The sequence below is a fragment of the Rhinolophus sinicus genome, chromosome 16, assembly GCF_057876585.1.
Source record: "Rhinolophus sinicus isolate RSI-liver-muscle chromosome 16, RSI-T2T, whole genome shotgun sequence".
NCBI lineage: Eukaryota > Metazoa > Chordata > Mammalia > Chiroptera > Rhinolophidae > Rhinolophus > Rhinolophus sinicus.
Genome location: NC_142516.1, coordinates 14671222 through 14688998, shown reverse-complemented (window position 1 = coordinate 14688998; position 17777 = coordinate 14671222). Strand labels below are relative to the sequence as shown.

Below are 17777 nucleotides of genomic sequence, written 5' to 3'. Positions count from 1 at the left end.
AATGCATGCAAAATATCTCCTAAAATTAGGGTTAACACAGTTAAAAATCACAAATTAGGGGAAGTACATGGCCTATTCAGGGAATGAATTTTGAGTATAGTAAAATAACTACAAGAAAATTTTATGAAAGAGTGAGTGAGACTAGAGAGCGAAACGACTGTTTCAAGTCTCAGGCTCATCCATTGAACTCTGTCCTGAAGTCAAAGGAAAGTCAATCAAAGGTTGAGAGAAGATGAAAGAACATACTCATTTTTTGAACAATTTATTCTGAAATACTTTCAGAGTTGATAAGACTATGCAAAAATAGTATAAAGTTTCCATACCTTTCATTGAGCTTCCTCCAATGGTAACATTTTTTGTAACTATAGTACAGTATCAAAACCAGGAAACTGGAGATTGGTATAATACTATTAAATAAACCACAGACCTTATTTGGGTCTCACTGACTTTTACAGGCAATCGTTTTGTTGGTGGTGGTGGTGTATATTACTATGCAATTTAATCACATGTATAGATTAGTATAACCATCACCAAAATCAGGATACACAACTGTTCTGTCACTATAAAGAAACTGCATAAGGCCCTTGAGATATATCTAAGTCAATACTTATATGAATGCTTCTTTCGTTTTATACCATGTTTCCCTGCAAATAAAACCTAACCGGAAAATAAGCCCTAGCATGATTTTTCAGGATGACATCTCCTGTACATAAGCCCTAATGTGTCTTTTGGAGCAAAAATTAATATAAGACCCGGTCTTAGTTTTTGGGGAAACATGGTAGTTGAGTGCTATTCTATAGTGTGGATGTACCATAGTTTGTTTATCCATTCTCCCACTGAAAGGAAGACATTTGGGTTGTTTCTAGTTTGGGGTACTTGAGAGTAAGAGAGGATTTTTGATGGGGAAAATATGAAGACTCAGAAGTGCCCCCAAATCAACATCATTCTTACCATGAAGAGTAGGAATGCTTTCATTTCTTCATGAAGTCATTCCTGAATCACTTACTGCATGTCTACCACATTCTAAAACATAAAAATGATTGTGTAACTTTTCTGGTCAAAACACTTTAATGACTGCCTATTAACCTCTGGATAAAGTGAGACTTTTTCATCATGACTTGTAGGGAAGGCCATTTCCGTTCTAGCCCATGTTGACCAAACCAGCCACGCTCTGGGACCAGCTCACCATGACATCGTTCCTCTTCTTCTTCCCGGAATTCCTTTCGCTGCCTTTTTACCGTACCCACCAGGACTTGGCTGTATGTTTCCCGTCTGCTTGAAGCTTACTTCTAAGGGACCCTTCTTTGCGTTCCTGTGCTAACCTTTATTTTCTCTAATAGAAAAATTATCACTACTTCTTCCACTTTCTTGTGTCGTTGTATAGGAACAGCTTTGGGTAGGAAACTCTGAGTACAGGGTCCATATGTATTGTACTCGTTGACCATCCTCTATTCTCTCTCTAGGTTTTAAAACAATGCTTGTAGGATTCGACCCACCTTTAGGAGTATGAAAGTAGAAGAGAGGTAGAGTCTTCCTTCAACTCATTTATAGTCTGTTGAGTAACTTTTTTAAAAGGAAAGTTTTTCCTTATTTATTAAATTCTTAGTGGAGTCTCAGCTTGAACTTTTGGCTTTCCTTAGAATAATTTGGGTGTTCTCTTAATGAATGGATCCATGTGGCCACTAGGTCACTGGGAAACTTGCTATTTCACCCGGTGAACCTCACAACCAAAATTAACTCTAGATACAAAGGGAGAGAGTTGAATGCCTGTGGTGGAGCCCAGCAATGACAGCCCAGATTTATGGGGTAGTGTTTACAATGAAGAGACACGACCCATTTTTATGTGATCTGCACCATCCAAAAAGAAAATTGAAATTGTAATTAAAGCAGAGGAAATGACAACTTAAGCATTGATTTTCCCATAAACGTGCCAAACCTCAGAATAGTGGCTGGTCTCTATGTTCCATATCCTGCTGTGTAACTTTAGATGAATGAAACCTTCACTTTCCATAACTAGACTTACACTGGAGTGTATAAATTTCAGCTTGTATGCCCTGATGACTTATCTTTATAGCTGAGCTACCTCTCAGGGTTTGGATTTAGGGAGGAGAACTTTAGAAAAATTGGGAAGAGGTATCCCATTGGGACTAGAAGTTTGCTATTAAAGACTCTTTATAGATCTGCCACTGATAAACATTCAGTCCCATCACTATTTTAGATTTCCCCAATGTCTTATGAAGATTAAACACAAAGGAATTACCATTTATCTGCAAAGGTAAAATTTACATCACCTTTAATCCTTTCATAAGAAGATATATCAGCCACCACATTAATACAAGAGTACAATCTGAAGGCAGAAAGCCATTATATTTGCTTACTGTCAGATATAAAGCTGCAGTTGCAAATCGTGCATGATTTTAATAAGGTTTGATAATATGCTATCAGCTGGTAGGAGCTATAGATTGAACTCTTATAGATTTTTGGCTTCAGCTTCCAAATAATCAATCATGTCGAAATATGAAAATCATTTCATTTCCTTCAATTGAAAAGAAGATGTGATTTAAAATGTCAGACCTTGGATATATGAGCACGATTCCTGTAATCAATCATGTGAAATAAAACATCTTATTTAGTAGCTCTAAAGAAGAAGGGAATATTTGGGGGGGGAATAACTTTTTCTTTTTCTTTTTTTTTTTTTTTTTTTTGGCATAATGTGGATGAAGCTCATGTAGCATACGCTTATGAATAACACAGATAAACCTAAATCTGGGTTTCATATTTGTTTCTTCTTTCCGCTCAGTAACTTCAGCAAGGAAGTGAATGGATTTTGAAGACCTCAAACCATAGGGCATGGGAGGACAGTATTATCTACTGTATCCAGCTGGTACAGGAATTAGGTACCAGATTCAGGTCACTTGGCTTTAAAAAAAAAATAAAATAAAATAACCTGGATTCAGTTTAACTCCATCACTGCCTGGCTATGTCACGTAGGACAAGTCTCTAAACTTGAGCCTCAGTTTCTCTATCTGTTAAAAGGTTATTTTCATCTATCCATACTCACATAAGGAATCATGCTAGAGGATGGATGTGAGAGTTCTTTACAGATGGAAACTCTATGAAGTTCTCTACAAACCTAAGTGTTGTCATCATGGCTAGACCAAAGAATGTTAAAAGGTACCGGATTTACTTCTTGGTAAACCTTAAGGACGCAGACCGATACCCTTGGAGTATGTCCAGCTAGACTGAACTCACACTAAGAGCTGAGGGACTCGACTAAGGAAACTGCCCTTACTCTTAATAAGTGAAACATAACTATAAATTTTGCTAACTTACTGTGTGACTTTAGACAAGTCGCTCAATCTCTTGAACTATAGTTTCCACCTAAGTAAAATAGAGTTTGGATTATATGATCTCTAAGGTTTTTCTCCAGCTCTAAAAATGTGTGCTTTTTTTTTTTAAATTAAAGTAAATATATGGTGATGAAAGGAGAACTGACTGACTCTGGGTGGGTTTTTTTGTTGTTGTTGTTTGTTTGTTTGTTTTTTAGATTTGACATTAACCTCAGTAGAAATGCAGATCAGAGCTGAAACACATTCCTTCCATACATAATACAAATTCGCAATTTGAGCCTTGTCTCTTTAACTTGCACAGAATTAGGAAAAATCCAATCACATTTTTGGCGATAAGTCTGTTATGCGGATAATGACGAGAAACAGTATATGAGAGTGCTTTTTAACAAATAAAATTATTTTAGTTATGTTTAACAAAAATTAGTTGTATCATCCATAGGCCCTTCCAAATATAAGCTTTTGTAGTTTCTGTTTAAATCAGCCTAACCAAGTGTGGTGGGATAGAAGCCCTTGGGGGACCTATTTTAATGATTCATTGTAAGCGCAAATAATTACTTTGTCAACCGTTATGTATTCCTGAATGCCTTAATGTGCTTTGGAATATTTGAAAATAGTAAATTATCTTGAGCTGTTTAATACTTTACACAGTTGATTTCTCTATTTAGGAAAATAAAAGGACTTTCTTAAATTAAGGGAGAGTTTACTGTAGTTGTTTTCTGAATGCTCTTGGTGCCAAAATTCATGGATGCTGAATGCAAACATGGTTGATAAAAGGTAATTTTATTTCTTAGAAACCAAAAGAAGCATGTGAAGGCACAGGCAAAGATAGCCAGTATAGAAAATGTGTTTGACATTTATTGAAACATCCAGAATATTATGTATATTTGTATATAACAGTTTACCTTCCCATCCTCAGCAAATCAACCTTGAAGCTCTAGTTTCTCCTATCTCACCCTGTGTGTGCAGAAGAGTCCGTGTGTGTTTTGCATATTTTCTCTTTCTTTTTGACTGGTTGCCAAAAGTTACTCATATTTTATGGAGCACGAAGAGTGGTATGATAAGAGTTCCTTGCTCCATCATTTTTCTCTACCAGAGACAGATGGGTTTCTCTTTTCCTTCTTGTTCATTAATCATGCTCAAACTGAGATTCTTTTTTAACTCTCTCTAGGTTTTTTCCTCTTGTTTTTCAGGAATTTCTCACATTACTTGACATGTATGGTTATATGATAAAGACTCGCTGGGGCTGTTTTATCCTGCTGGTTTACTTCCTGAGCAATCTTGGATCATCAGCTGGCTGGAAAAGCAGTCTCTTATCACTTTTGTAGAATGACCATTTTATCTTAAAAACAAAAACAAACAAACCGAAGAAAAAAAAAGGAAAAATGATTATATCCTGAACATGCACTAATCCTGATAAGGTTATTATTTTCTCTCCCTTCCAGAATGTGGGCTGCCAAATTAATAGAAAATCCTCTAGTGATTCATTGAGTCTGTGATGGAAGCAAGCTGGGACTGACGACCCCCCAGCTCCATTTCCCCTATGTTTGGAGATAGACTCAGCAGATTTGAGATCTAAAATCAGCCTTAACTACACTCGTGGTGTGATGTCCCACTATTCGCTCTCTCCTTCTTGAAACACTTTTTTCACTTGGCTTCCAGTTCACCCTAACCCTCGTCGTTTCTTCCAGGTTGCTCCTGCTCAGTCTCCTTTGCTTGTTTCTCTTCATCTCTGACACCTCCTATCACTGGAATGTGCGGGCGGTGAGACTTTGAAATTCTTCTTTCCCTCCTCTCACTCTCCTGGTGACCTCTTCCACTCCCACGCCTTTAAATGCAGTCTGTACTTTGGAGATTGCTCACATTTCTATGTCCAGTGCTGGACGCTCCTAAATTCCGGACTCATACATCCACCCGCATATTTGACATTGTCCACTAGTATACTAAATACCATCTCAAGATTGACGTTCCACAAACAAGCGGGGATCGCCCCACAGTATTTCCCATTACTATAAATCACAAATCTATCTTTTCAGTTCTTCAGCGCTTATGCTCTGGGATGAGTCTTGACTCTTTTCTTTCTCTTACAGCTCATAGTCAATCCATCATTAAACCCTGACATTCAATCATCAAAAAAGATCGAACTCCCAAACATTTCTCATCACATTTGCCAAACCATTATTATCACTTGCCTGCCTTAGTACAATAGCTCCGCACCTGGTCTCACCTTCTGCCCCCATCCTTCTAGGTCTAGTTTGAACTTAACAGGTGTCATCCTGTCAGAGGTAACACATCACGCTGCCCCTCTGTTCAAAGCCCCCCAAGATATCTGCAACTCATTTGAGGTAAAAGCCGAAGTCTTTCAATGACCGATAGAGCCCTATGCAATGGCCTCCCCTGACTGCTTCTCCGAGTTTATCTCTGAGGACGCTTCCTCTGACTCACGCCTTTCCAGCAACACAGGCCTTCTTATTCCTACAAAGTGCCAGGCACAGTTTTTCCTCAGGATTCTGCTGTTTCTTCTCCCTTTGCCTGAAATAGTACCCAGCAGAAAAGAGTTACTCCTTAAATATTTACTGAATTTCGGAGAAGGAAAGCTGGGCCAGCGATGGCCCCTCCCTTCTCTTAGCATTCCTTCTCTACTGCCTAGGATCTTTCTAACTCCTCTGAATCTTCTTTTACATCCTGAAATATGCTACTGTGTTTTTGTCCTCAAACCCTTTCACTTTGTACCCCTCTGCTCTTTTTGTGATTGGAATTGTTTTCAAGCCACAAGCAACAGAAATCACAACAGTGACTTCAACAAATAGAGATTTATTTTTCTCATCTGAATATATGTTGAATAATAAATGTTTGCTGGCACTGAGTTAGTAGTTCAGGAACATAAGGGCTGTGAGAAGGCTGGTTTGATGGCTGTGTTGGCCCTTGCTTCCGTGGTCACAAGATAGTTACAGGAGCGTCTAGAGGTGTGGAACAGCTTTCTACATGTCAGGGAGGTTCTTTGTGTGTGCGTTTCTCTAAACAGGTAGCAAGAGACCTTTTTCAGAATGCCATCATCCCCATGGCAGACTGTGATATCTCCTAGTTCCAAAATCGCTGGACCAATAAAAAAGGAGGATAACTTTTTGGTAGGCAAAGGATAATATCAATCTCATCCCTTTCCCCTTACTAATGCTTACGTCTTTTTAACTTTTAGCTCAGATACTATTTCATGCTGGAGGACTATTTTGATCAACCTCCCCCTGTCACAACTGTGGCCTAAACGCCCTTCTTTCTGGGGCCTGTAGGCTTCTGAAGTTTTCTTACAACAGCACTTTCATGCTTCACTATGAATCAGTGTTCTTTGTATGCCCCATCCCCCAACACCACCCTCCAACACAAACACACACTCACAAACCCTGGTTAGAGAAGCCAGAATGAGAAAGGATTGAGACCCCAGGACAGAAAACACATTTTTCTCATTCACATTGGAATTCCCAGCATCTAACCTGTCTAATGATTAAGTCATACATGAATTATTTTTTTTAAATGGAGGGGCTTTCTCTTAATGACTTGTAAAATCAATTTTGCACTAAGTCAGTGTTTCCAGGATTATTAGAATCATTTTCTTATGGATCTATAGCCTAAGCCAATATTTAAACTTTCATTATCCCCAAACCTCCTCTCCTCATTTAAGGACTTGAAGTCTCATCAATTAAATGATTTAATGCACGTTACTAAATACTTAAGCGTTATTTGATCATTGTTTGGCGCAATTGGGGAAGCAAAGTATGACATCGGCACAACTCTCAGATGTAGGTAAGAAGATAAAAATAAGTAGCATAAGTTTTCAAGCTCTTCCAGCAGGCATATTCTGACCCCACTATGGATTTTCCTTTGGACTAAAGGTGGGCAGGGGTGAAGGATATTATCCCTACGTGTGCTCAAAGACATGAAAATACTAGTGTTGGAGAAATACAACACAGCTGCCCATAACACAGAATGGTTATTGCTAGAGCAGATAGAAAGCACTGCAGAGTGGGTTAAGGGTGAATGCGTTGGAAACGCTAGCCTGAGATCAACTTCCAGCTCTGTTTTACAAGTCAGGTGATAATAGGCACATTAGCTAATCAACTCAAACCTCAGTTTCTTCATCTTTGCAATGGGGATCCCAATACCTCCTCAGGGATGGTTGTAAGTTTCAAATTAGACAATGTGTGCAAAGTGATTAGTCCAGTGTTTGGGTTACTGTCTATTCCCAATAAGTCCTGAAATTTATTATTGTCATTATTATAAATGAGGTGCCGTTACATCATGAATATGGAGTAATTGACTATACAAAATTATGTGTTAAAGTAATTACGACAAATGACTTTAAATCGATATTTGCTTCTTTTAATGGTTGGGAACAATGTTCTATTTGTCCTACTTCTAAATTCAGCTATGCAAAGAGCTGGTCCACTACAAGGGGTAAAATCAACACAATTTTGCAATGGATCCCACTTTGCTGGTTCCTTATGATGTCATTACTTCACTTGCCCTGCTTCATCCCAGAGACACACACCAATTTTATTTCAGCCTCTTGTTCCTAGTAGCTATAACATTGATGTGAGGTTACAGGAACTTTACATCAGCGTGCCTTTAAATATAGAGGGTGTGTTTGAGTTCAATCGGCACATGCCTCCAATTGCATAGATGAGAAAATGACCCTGCTGTGATCAGTATCAGATTTTAGAGCCCTTTGGTACATACAGCTAAAGTTGAAATGCAGGTCACTGGAATCCATATTTACTCCTTACCGCTCGTTGCCTCAGACCCAATTATTCATGGACACAGGGAGTAGAAATGGGGATATAGTACTTTTCCTAAGAGTATTGCAGGACCAGGTCAATTTTAGATATTTTTGACACGTGGATGGTAAAGATAATATTGGGTGGGCAACCGGAGGCCTCAAATATTTTGCCATCAACTATTCTGCTTTCCACTTAAGATGGGATCTGTGTTTCTTAAAAAGGCCGTCTACAGGGGATGAGCTTACCTTCCAAGGGGAGATAAAAAATAAACAACACATGTAATAAATCAGTCAATTTTTATAGTAAGCTAGATAGAAGGTCATAAATATTATAACAAAGAAAGAAAAAATAGAGGAAAGGGGATTAAGAAAGCACGGGATGGGGAGGTCACAGGCAGCATTAAATAAAGTGCCATTCGTGGCCCACAGAGTCTAGGCAGGGTCCCTTGTCTCACAGATCTCCCATTTCAACATCTCCTTTAGCACCTTTTTCTGGACAGTGTATGTCTCAAAAATGTGTTGGAGCATACGAAGATGCATGAATGCTTGCAAATGTATATGTGTGTATAACTAACTCATGGTCATAGAAGAAAGACTTTAACAATACTCGATTTAATCCTCCAGCCAGCATTTGAGTATCTTCTATGGTAGCATGGTGAGCTCAAATCAAATAATAGGTGAGAACAATTAGAAAGTTCATGAGTCAATGATTTATTTACACATTTCTTACGAAGCCTAATTACTTGCTAGCTGAAACATGGCCTCTGTTTTAGTTAGAGAAGCAAGAGAAAGAAAGGATGGCTGAGCACCTGGAACCTTTCTAGCATAAGAAAACTGTCAGGTAACTACACGTAATGGTTAACATTCAAACCTTTTACATGTGGTCATACAAGGCTTTAATAACGGCAAACTTTTATTGAGAATCCCCTCACCTGTCTTTCACACACGCACGTGAGCGCACACACACACACACAAACACACACACAGAGAAAAACACACACACACACACACACACACACACACACACACACAGTTAAACAGATCTGTAAACAGTACTGAGTTTTTTGTTTCTTTGTTTGTTTTTTAATTACTACTCTCCTGTTATATTTATTAGTTCTTCATTTAAAAACAATAGGCTACACTGGTCCTTAGGGTTGCCATATAAAAGGCAGTAGCCCCAGGTGAATTCGTATTTCTGATAAATAATGACTGGTTTTCAGGACAAGCATATGCCAAATATTGCATGGGCCTACTTATACTAAAAACCATTTGTTGTTGATCTGAAATTCAAATTTAACTTGGCACCCTGTATTTTTATTTACAAAACCTGGCAAGCTTTTGGGTCTTAAGTTCCCCAGAGATTTTTGGTCAGATATGTGTTTTTTTTTTTCCTTCTTTGGGTTCTAAACTCTAGGTTTGTGTAAACCTGCTGTAGAATTGCTCACGCTTCAATCGTTAATTTATTCAATATTATTTTTGCATGCCTATTGGGTCAGGCAAAGTGCTACATAAGCTACATATCTGATACACTGGTAAGCTAAATAGGTCTGAACGTTTCCTTCATTTGGCTTACAGTCTCATAAATAAATAACTACTTATTAGGAAAACACCCTAACGTGTGCTAGTGATATGTAGATGGAGTATGTATCACTAATGCACAAATTTGTTAGTTCACAGTCTCGTCCAATAATCACTGTGCCAATATCCCCTGTGTGAATGAGGGAGGGGACAACCTCTAAAATAGTGGTTTCCTAATATCGATTTCACATCAGTGCTGACACATTGCAAAATAGTTTTGAACATTTGATATTTGTCAAACACCTTGTTTAACTCAGTGTTTTATTTAAAACTCAAAGCGGCACTGAGAGATACATCCAATTATCATCTCCATGTTACTAATAAGGAAGGTGGGGCTGAGAAAGTTAAATGAATTGCCCAAATCTATACAAAAAGGCTATGATAAAACTGGAATTCCAACAGATGTGTGACTACTTAGAATAGATAGTTTCAGGCCTTGTGCTCTGCTAATTGAGAATGACTTATATGATAGATCCCTGGAGTTTCTAAATCAGTAAGTCTGGAATAAGGGTTGCAGAACATATTTTGAACAAACTCCCTCGCTGACTCTTTTAGCAGCAAGATTTGGGCCCTGCTAATTTAGACCGTCATAACCTAATTTAGCCAAAACAATTTAGGGCACTGTTGCGTAAGCCTCATTTTTACAACCGTCAGTTCTTAAAACCTCAGCCATAGGGGTTTCCTGTTACGAGGTTGTGGGAGGCAGGAGCAGAGCTAATCAGAGTTTCCAGTACATAGGAACCATAGGTCTTTTTCCCAGACCAAATGTTTTTCTAGTTTGAGAAACCATTCCTCCTATGGTCTGGCCCCAGTGTCTCTTCCTCCTGATTGTGCACCCCTAAGATTTTGCCGGTTTAGTCAGGTTAGTGACAATTTAGCATTAAGCATGTATTCTTTTCCAGACATGGCTTTTCTATAGAAGATTAGAAGGGAACTAGTTTAAAACATCTGGGCTTGACCTGAGGCATTCATCACCTTGCCAGATACAGAGGCTACGGGCAAAGGAAGGCCCAGGAGAGGGGACTCATGTGACAGATACCGACACAGACTTCTAGGAGGAGTAGGTGAGAATTAAATGCAGACCTGGGTGGGCATAGTTTACGGTCAGGTTTTCGGTGAGGTGGTGAGAGTTCCAATAGTTTGATGAGAAATAGCAAAAGTGACTTTGTATTATTTTCTTTCCTTCCTTTAATTGTTTTCTTCTTTTCTCCTTCTCCCCTTCCTTTCTTCCTCCCTCTCTTCTTCCCCCTTCCTTTCTTCTCTCTTCTTTCTTTTCTCTTTTTGTTCCTTCATCAAAGAAATATTTGTTTAACTTTTTAATTTTTTTGCTGAAGTACATTTATATACAGGAAAGTGCAGAAATCTTGGCTGACACCTTGATGAATTGTCACAAAGACTGTGCCCCACATAGCCACTACCCAGATTAGGAAAGAATAATATCAACAAACTCAAATGCGACACTAGTCCCCTATCTGTTACTATGCTCACCCCCAAAGCTAACATTATCCTCATCCATGTGACCAAAAATTACTTCTATCTCCTTTTGATCTGGTACCAGGAACAATACTTTGTGTATTGTTTCACATAGGGTTTATTTTACCAAGCATTACACTAGAGGAAGTTATTTGAGTTGTTTGAATGTATTTGAGTTTGGTGTAGCAGTAATTTGTTCTTTTCTATTCCTGAATATTATTCCATTCTGTGCATGTATCAGCATTTATTAATTCTACTTTTTATAGACATTTATCTTATTTCAAATATGACTAGTGATAATACTAGTTGTACTAGTAATAATGCTCACAACTATTACCAACAATACTGCTATGAGTATCCTTGTAATGCATCTTGGGAAAACATTCACGCATTTTGCTGTGGGTGTATAACCATGAAAGAAATTGTGAGGTCATAGGATAAGTATGTCCCCTTATAGAAAATATTGCCAAGATGTTCACCACAGTGGCTGGGTTTATCTGTAGCCCACCAGCAGTAATTGAGAGTTGGAGACACTCTGCATCCTTTTCTTGTATAGGTATCCAATTAAACAACCCAGCACCACTGACGGAAAGACTTTCTTTTCCCTACTGAACTCCTGTTTCATGTTTCCTTAAACAAAGTGACAACATATATGCATGTTTAGCCAGTATCCGCTGATCTGGTTCTGTGTTGAGTCCTGGTAACTGAGATAAAATGTTTAGTGATCTCAGTCTTGTACTGCCCATGTGACAGAAACCGTGTTTTCTATCCTAGCCCACATTTTAATTGGGGTAACAAATAATAAATAAGTGACCCACCAATAAATACGGTAAATTTTCATGCAGTGAGAAGGAAATGAGAAGGAAAGAGAAAGGACAAAGGCTGCTGTGGCAGAGAACAGCAGGAAGGGCAGTCCAGTAGATGAGCTGGAGGAAGGACCCTCTGAGAAAGTAGAATAACAGTTAAACAGAGACCTGAAGGAAATACTTTTCCTGACATAAGAAAAATTAACCACACAGTAGCCGAGGCAGCATCTGGCTTGGCTCATTGTGGGAACTGGCAGGAGGTTGGGGGGGCAGAGAGGTATGACTGATGCAGCAAATGGTACGACACAGAGCAAGAAGGAAACACAGGATTATCTGGGGCCCACCCCCGAGGTAAAAGGTTTTCATCTTTTTCCCCCTAAGAGTACAATGGAAAGCCATTGGAGTTTTAATGGACAAAATGTCACAATCTGTGTTACATGGTTATATAGAAAATATGTTGGGAGTGGGGCGATTCATCGAAGCAAAACAAGGGGTGGGGTTCGGCTGCATTGGTCCCCAACACGTAGAGTAGGGACGCAGCAGTGGGCCCAAGGATCATTCTCTCATCATCACTGTGCTCAGTTGAGAGCTTTGTTTTCTATTTATTGAAGAGCCTGACTTTTTCCTTGTCCCTGAAGGATACAAGCATTTGCAGCCTTTCCCACCTAATCGGGTAAGTTGTTTCATGTGATCCCATCTTCTTACCTAATTGGTCCCTGTGCTTGAATCCTGGCTGCTCAATCAACTTACAGACTTTGTACAGGAAAGAGCACCTTTCATCTCTGTACTTTTCAGAATGGAAAGCAAGAGAGATCCTAAGGAAAAAAGAAAAATGGTAGAAGTATTGATTTTGATTCTGGCATTTGATTCTGGAACATTCTGGTGATGCCTCTGACGGGGGATGGTTTTACATACCCTGTGCTTGACAGAGTGTTTTTAGTGTGGCTGAGAGAACTATGAACTTGGTGTGAAAGAACAGAGCTGTTTAGGATTGATGTTTTGACCCCGCCATTTGTTCTACGTGACCTTGAATCACCTCTCTCTGGGACTCAACTTTTTCATGTACAAAATTAGAAGTGATTCTTCCCTTGTTGCCTGCTTCTCAAAGTTAATTTGATGGTGAAATGAGCTACTCAACATGTAAATCGTGGAGTGCTTTTCAATTGAAAGGAATTGTTAATACTTTCAGGATTCTTTGATCCAGTAGCAGGCTCCTGCCCACTTATCTCCGCCATTACCACCAGGGCTGTCACTTTGTGCTCATGCATGGTGGGGAGCTCATGGTTTACTTAATTCCCTGGGGAATGGCAATTAAAGAGTATTAAAGGCTTTCTTTTTAAATAAGCTGCTTCAGTGCCAGCCATCCTTGGTGACGACTGTTAGGATAAGAACCTTGTCTGGTGAACCACAAGATGGCGCCAGAATTCCTTTCTGCCTCTCCCTCCTCTCCATCACCCCGCCTCCAGCTCCCACCTAGTCCTCTTTTGCATCTGCGCAGGCTCCACTGGGGTTGTGATGAATTTGTTTGCTGGGAAAATCGTTTCTCCCTCAGGAATCTGTGGGACAAAAAAAAAAAAAAATACCTTGTAGGCTCGGCTATTGTGGAATTTTTTTCTTTCCTTGCTCTGGCACTGATTTACCTCCCCATAGCTTTCCGATTCACCCAAAACTCCGCTCTTCTTAAATTTAGAAGGAACAGAAAAAATGTATAGGGACAGTGGTTTATGGAAGTTTTCGTGTCTCTGAGAACCGTGTTCCTGAGGCCCACTCGCACACAACTTCTGTTTGTATACACAATGGCATGATGCACGCCAGGCTGTTCCTAATGAAGAGATTATCTGCCTGCGTCTTCTCCTCCCTCAGCACCAGCAGAGAATTCTCCCATATTGTCACTGCTTCCTTTCCAGGTGGCCAGAGGAGCCCTTCCCAGGATTTCCCCCCGTGGGATCTGTATTCATTAGTTAGGCCAGGTGACTCTCCGCGGAAGACCAGATTTATTCTCCAACCAGCTCTCTCATTCAACAACCACAAGATCACAGCACTTCACAGATGGCAGGTCAAAATAGATTTTTATATCTAGTCCAGTGGCTCTCAAACTTTAGCATCAGAATCATCTGGAAGTCTCCTTAAAGCACAGGTTGCTCCACCACCCCCATCCCACCCCCAGACTTTCCTGTGCAGTAGATCTGGGGCAGGGCCTGAGAATTTGTATTTCTTTCTGATTCCCTGCGGAGGCTGATGGCTCTGTTTGTCCCAGGGACCGCACTCAGAACCACGGGTGTAGTCCAGTCCTATTGTTTTACAGGTTTGGAAACTGAGGTTCAGTGAAGTGAAATGATTGTTCAAGGTCTCACACAAATTGAAATTAGCCAGAACTAGGAATTCGGGAGCCTTTTAAGCAAAAGTTTTCATTTCAATTGGAGCTGGTTAGAAATCTCCTTTTCTACTCTTTATGGAGAAAGGATTTGCTGAGCAAATTTGCAGAGGAAATCAGATTGTAGGTGAAATGTTTAATCTGCATTTAATCACTTGAAATAGAGTTCTAGTATTTTTGAGTTTAAATTACAGCATGAACTAAGAGGCACTTGTTTCTAAGTAAAGGGACTGACCGTTTGTGCTGCCTCTTCTTCATGGCTGTTGCCCTCGGGCAGAATTCCAGGGAAAGCTGTTCCGCTGACGGATGGTCCCCAGCATTCACCTTACCCTACCTCCATCCCAAACCAGGATTACTTCCTTGTAATAACTTGGGAATGTTACATTTGTTTAATAGCCAAATGAAAGTGAACTAATTTAAGCTTTATTTAAAGAAGTTTATTCTAATATTTTTTTTCCAAAAACATGGTTCACCTAGCACTTGTGGGAAGTGACAGGACTTTTAGATATGTGTGTATGAATAATTGATAATAATAGTTACAGCTGTGGATTTATTTGTACTGGTACCTTCGATTTGGGAAAACAGATACTGGTATTCAAGTAGTTGAATTCATGTGGTAAAAATGTTCCATTTTATACCCAGTGTATGAAAAATGGGAATCAATTTAAAGATAAATATCAAAAGAATAATAGGAAATATGGTATGCAAATGTAGCCAAACTCATTCAGATAATATTTGAATGAAGCAAGTTTGTTAAATACTATGGCAGTGACTAAAATAATTCAGCTATTAGTACACGTTCCCATTTGCAGATGTTCACAGGGAGGCTGAGTAAACTTGTGGGGAGATGATGGAAGCATCCTTATGGATTAGATGATTTCTAAGCCCCACCAGTTCTGTAAGTCTTGATTTTCCTCACCATTCCATTAATCTGTCAAATCATGTTAGCCTCCATGATTCTGGATATGGTATTCCATTTTGAGAGCAGGAGGGGCTATCTTCTGCGGGTACAAATCTACCTTTTACTCACAGTTGAGTCCATGTCGCATGAAACGTTCCCTGAAATTCTCATTTCTTCTTGTGCTTCCTCTGTTCTGTAACCATTTGGCTTCTATGCTCTGTAACAGTCATAGTCTAATTGATCCATCCAACATTGAATACCTACAATGTATGAGGTACTGGCCAACATATGAGAGCTCATCTTACCATTCGATAGATTAGCACACCACACAGAAAGGCTAACAAGCAAGCTAATGGTCTGAATTGTGTGCCTTCAAAAGTCCTATGTTGAAATCCTAATTCCCAGCACCTAGAATGTGACTGCCTTTAGAGAGAGGGCCTTTGAAGAGCTTCAGTGAAGTCCTGTGGAGGGACTCTAATCCAATAGGACTGGTGTCCTTATTCGCATGCAAACAACATAGAGATGAAGGGGTAAATGTGTGAGGACACAGAGCGAGGTGGCCATCTGCATACCAAGGAGAGAGGCCTTCAGAAGAAACCAAACTTGTGGACACCTTGATCTTGGACCTCCAGTCTCCATAACTCTGAGAAGATAAATTTCTCTTGTTCAAATCCCCCATTCTGTGGTATTTTGTTACAGTAGCTCTAGCAAACTGACACAGGCTTTAGGGTATGTGTGTTTAGAAAAGCCAATGGGTGGAAAACGTCTTCAGAGAGAAAGAGAATCTGAGGGATTCTCTCAAGAATGAAGGTGAATTTATTGGGTGCACATTAGAAAGGGCAATCCTAAAACGGAAACGTGCAAAAACCAGTTGTTGGGTTATCAACATTATTTTATACCAGTGCACAGGTAGGTGTAGGAGGACATTCTTGGAAGCATTGTTTATAAAATGAAAAAGTAGATAATAGAAGTCTATCAATGGGGAAAGATGAAAGAGAATTAATGAATCTATAGAAGATTACATGGAAAAAGCTCAAGACACATTTCCTGTGTACTCTTAAGTAAATGGGGTCTGACACTCTACAGGGAAAAATGCTAGCATTCTGTCAGGTGAATTTAGGTTTAAAATCAAACAAACAAAACTACGCAAATAATATTTACTAGACAATTATATTGTAAAATTCTCTCTAGTGATTGAAGTCATGCTTTGAAGTTGAAATGAGGGGATAATTGCAATTAGAAGGTGACGTTATGGAGAAGAAAGACTGTCCTAAATCTTGTACTTGACTGAAGCTCAGTGAGGGGATGGTCCATTTTTCTCCTACTTACTATTGAATTTCCTGTGCCCAGCATAGTCTTTAGGATATTGGGGATTCTAAATACATAGTTTTTGAATGAATGACTGTGTGTGAGTATATCAGAAACCTGAATTATAAAATAAGAAGACTTATGCTTCTGTTTTGGTTTTGGTATAATTTTTTGTAAGGTGGTAAGTAGGTTAGTGGATATTAGATTGTCATCTGCAAGATAAAGATATTTGAGCAGAAACATAACAGTCAAGACAATATAACGTTAAAGCAATAAATGTGTAATGGTTAAAAGTATAGATAGAATCAGGTTCTAAATCTGGCTCCTCTAGACCTACTCCATCTCTCTGACTGCATTCTCTCCTTTGCAAAATGAGGTCAGTCTGGTGGTTTTTTAAAAGTATACATATTTTTTTCTGATTATAAAAATGAGCACCCTTACTCTTAGTCAGTTTACAAATATAGGGATATGTAAAGAAGAGAATAAAATAACCCCTTTTCTCACCCAAGTAATAGCACACATAAAAATTTTTGATATATTTCCTTTCAAACTTTTCTCATATGTATTTATATATACTACATGTCTGGCATCATTCAGCATTAACAAATCAGTTTTGTCACCTTATTTACACTGTTTTGTCACCTTATATTATATAGAGGCTATTTTCTTATGCCATTAAATATTCCTCGTAGATACCATTTAAATGACTCTATAACATTCCAAAGTATGTATTTATCATGATTTATTTAATCATTCTCCTAATTTTGGACATTTGGCTTGCTTCCAATTTTCAGCATCAAGGGTTATATTGCAATGAATCTCTTGGCACATAGAGTCATGGAAGGGAATTTGTAAGTCAATAGTATCAACTAATTTTAAGGTTCCTGACATATATTGCTAAAATGTTTTTCATAAATGCTGTGCTGGTTATACTCCCGCTATATTTATTAGCTTTCGTGAGGTTATCCTGCAGGAAAAACAACATCAACATTTCAGTGGGTTCAAAAATCACTGCTGTTTTCTTTGCTCACAGTATCCACCAGCTGTGGGTTAGCTTCAGCTCTTGTTCATGTATTTCCTTCCTTCTGTAATCCAGGCAGCAGCAGCTCTATCTCGGACATGCTGATCTTAAAGCAGAGGGAAAAGAGGAATGGCGCCATCGACATGATACCTCTTAATGTGCTGCTCAGATAAAGTGCTTGCCACTTCTACTCACGTG

The 17777-nt window shown here is 39.0% G+C and overlaps 2 long non-coding RNA genes across 3 annotated transcripts in view; one reads left to right on the top strand and one right to left on the bottom strand.

The window, feature by feature from the left end:
- Positions 1-17777, top strand: part of LOC148754962 (uncharacterized) — a 472891-nt gene that overhangs the window by 101542 nt on the left and 353572 nt on the right. The window lies entirely within an intron of this gene.
- Positions 3389-17777, bottom strand: part of LOC109447129 (uncharacterized) — a 34556-nt gene continuing 20167 nt past the window's right edge. The window contains exons 3-5 of one of the 2 annotated variants that reach the window (XR_012495918.2): positions 13449-13531; positions 12681-12790; positions 3389-4689 (exon numbers count right to left, since the gene is read on the bottom strand). This is a non-coding gene — a long non-coding RNA (uncharacterized LOC109447129). Of the gene's footprint in view, positions 4690-8813; positions 12791-13448; positions 13532-17777 lie in introns of those variants that run through there. The other variant, XR_016019190.1, reaches the window with a different exon arrangement.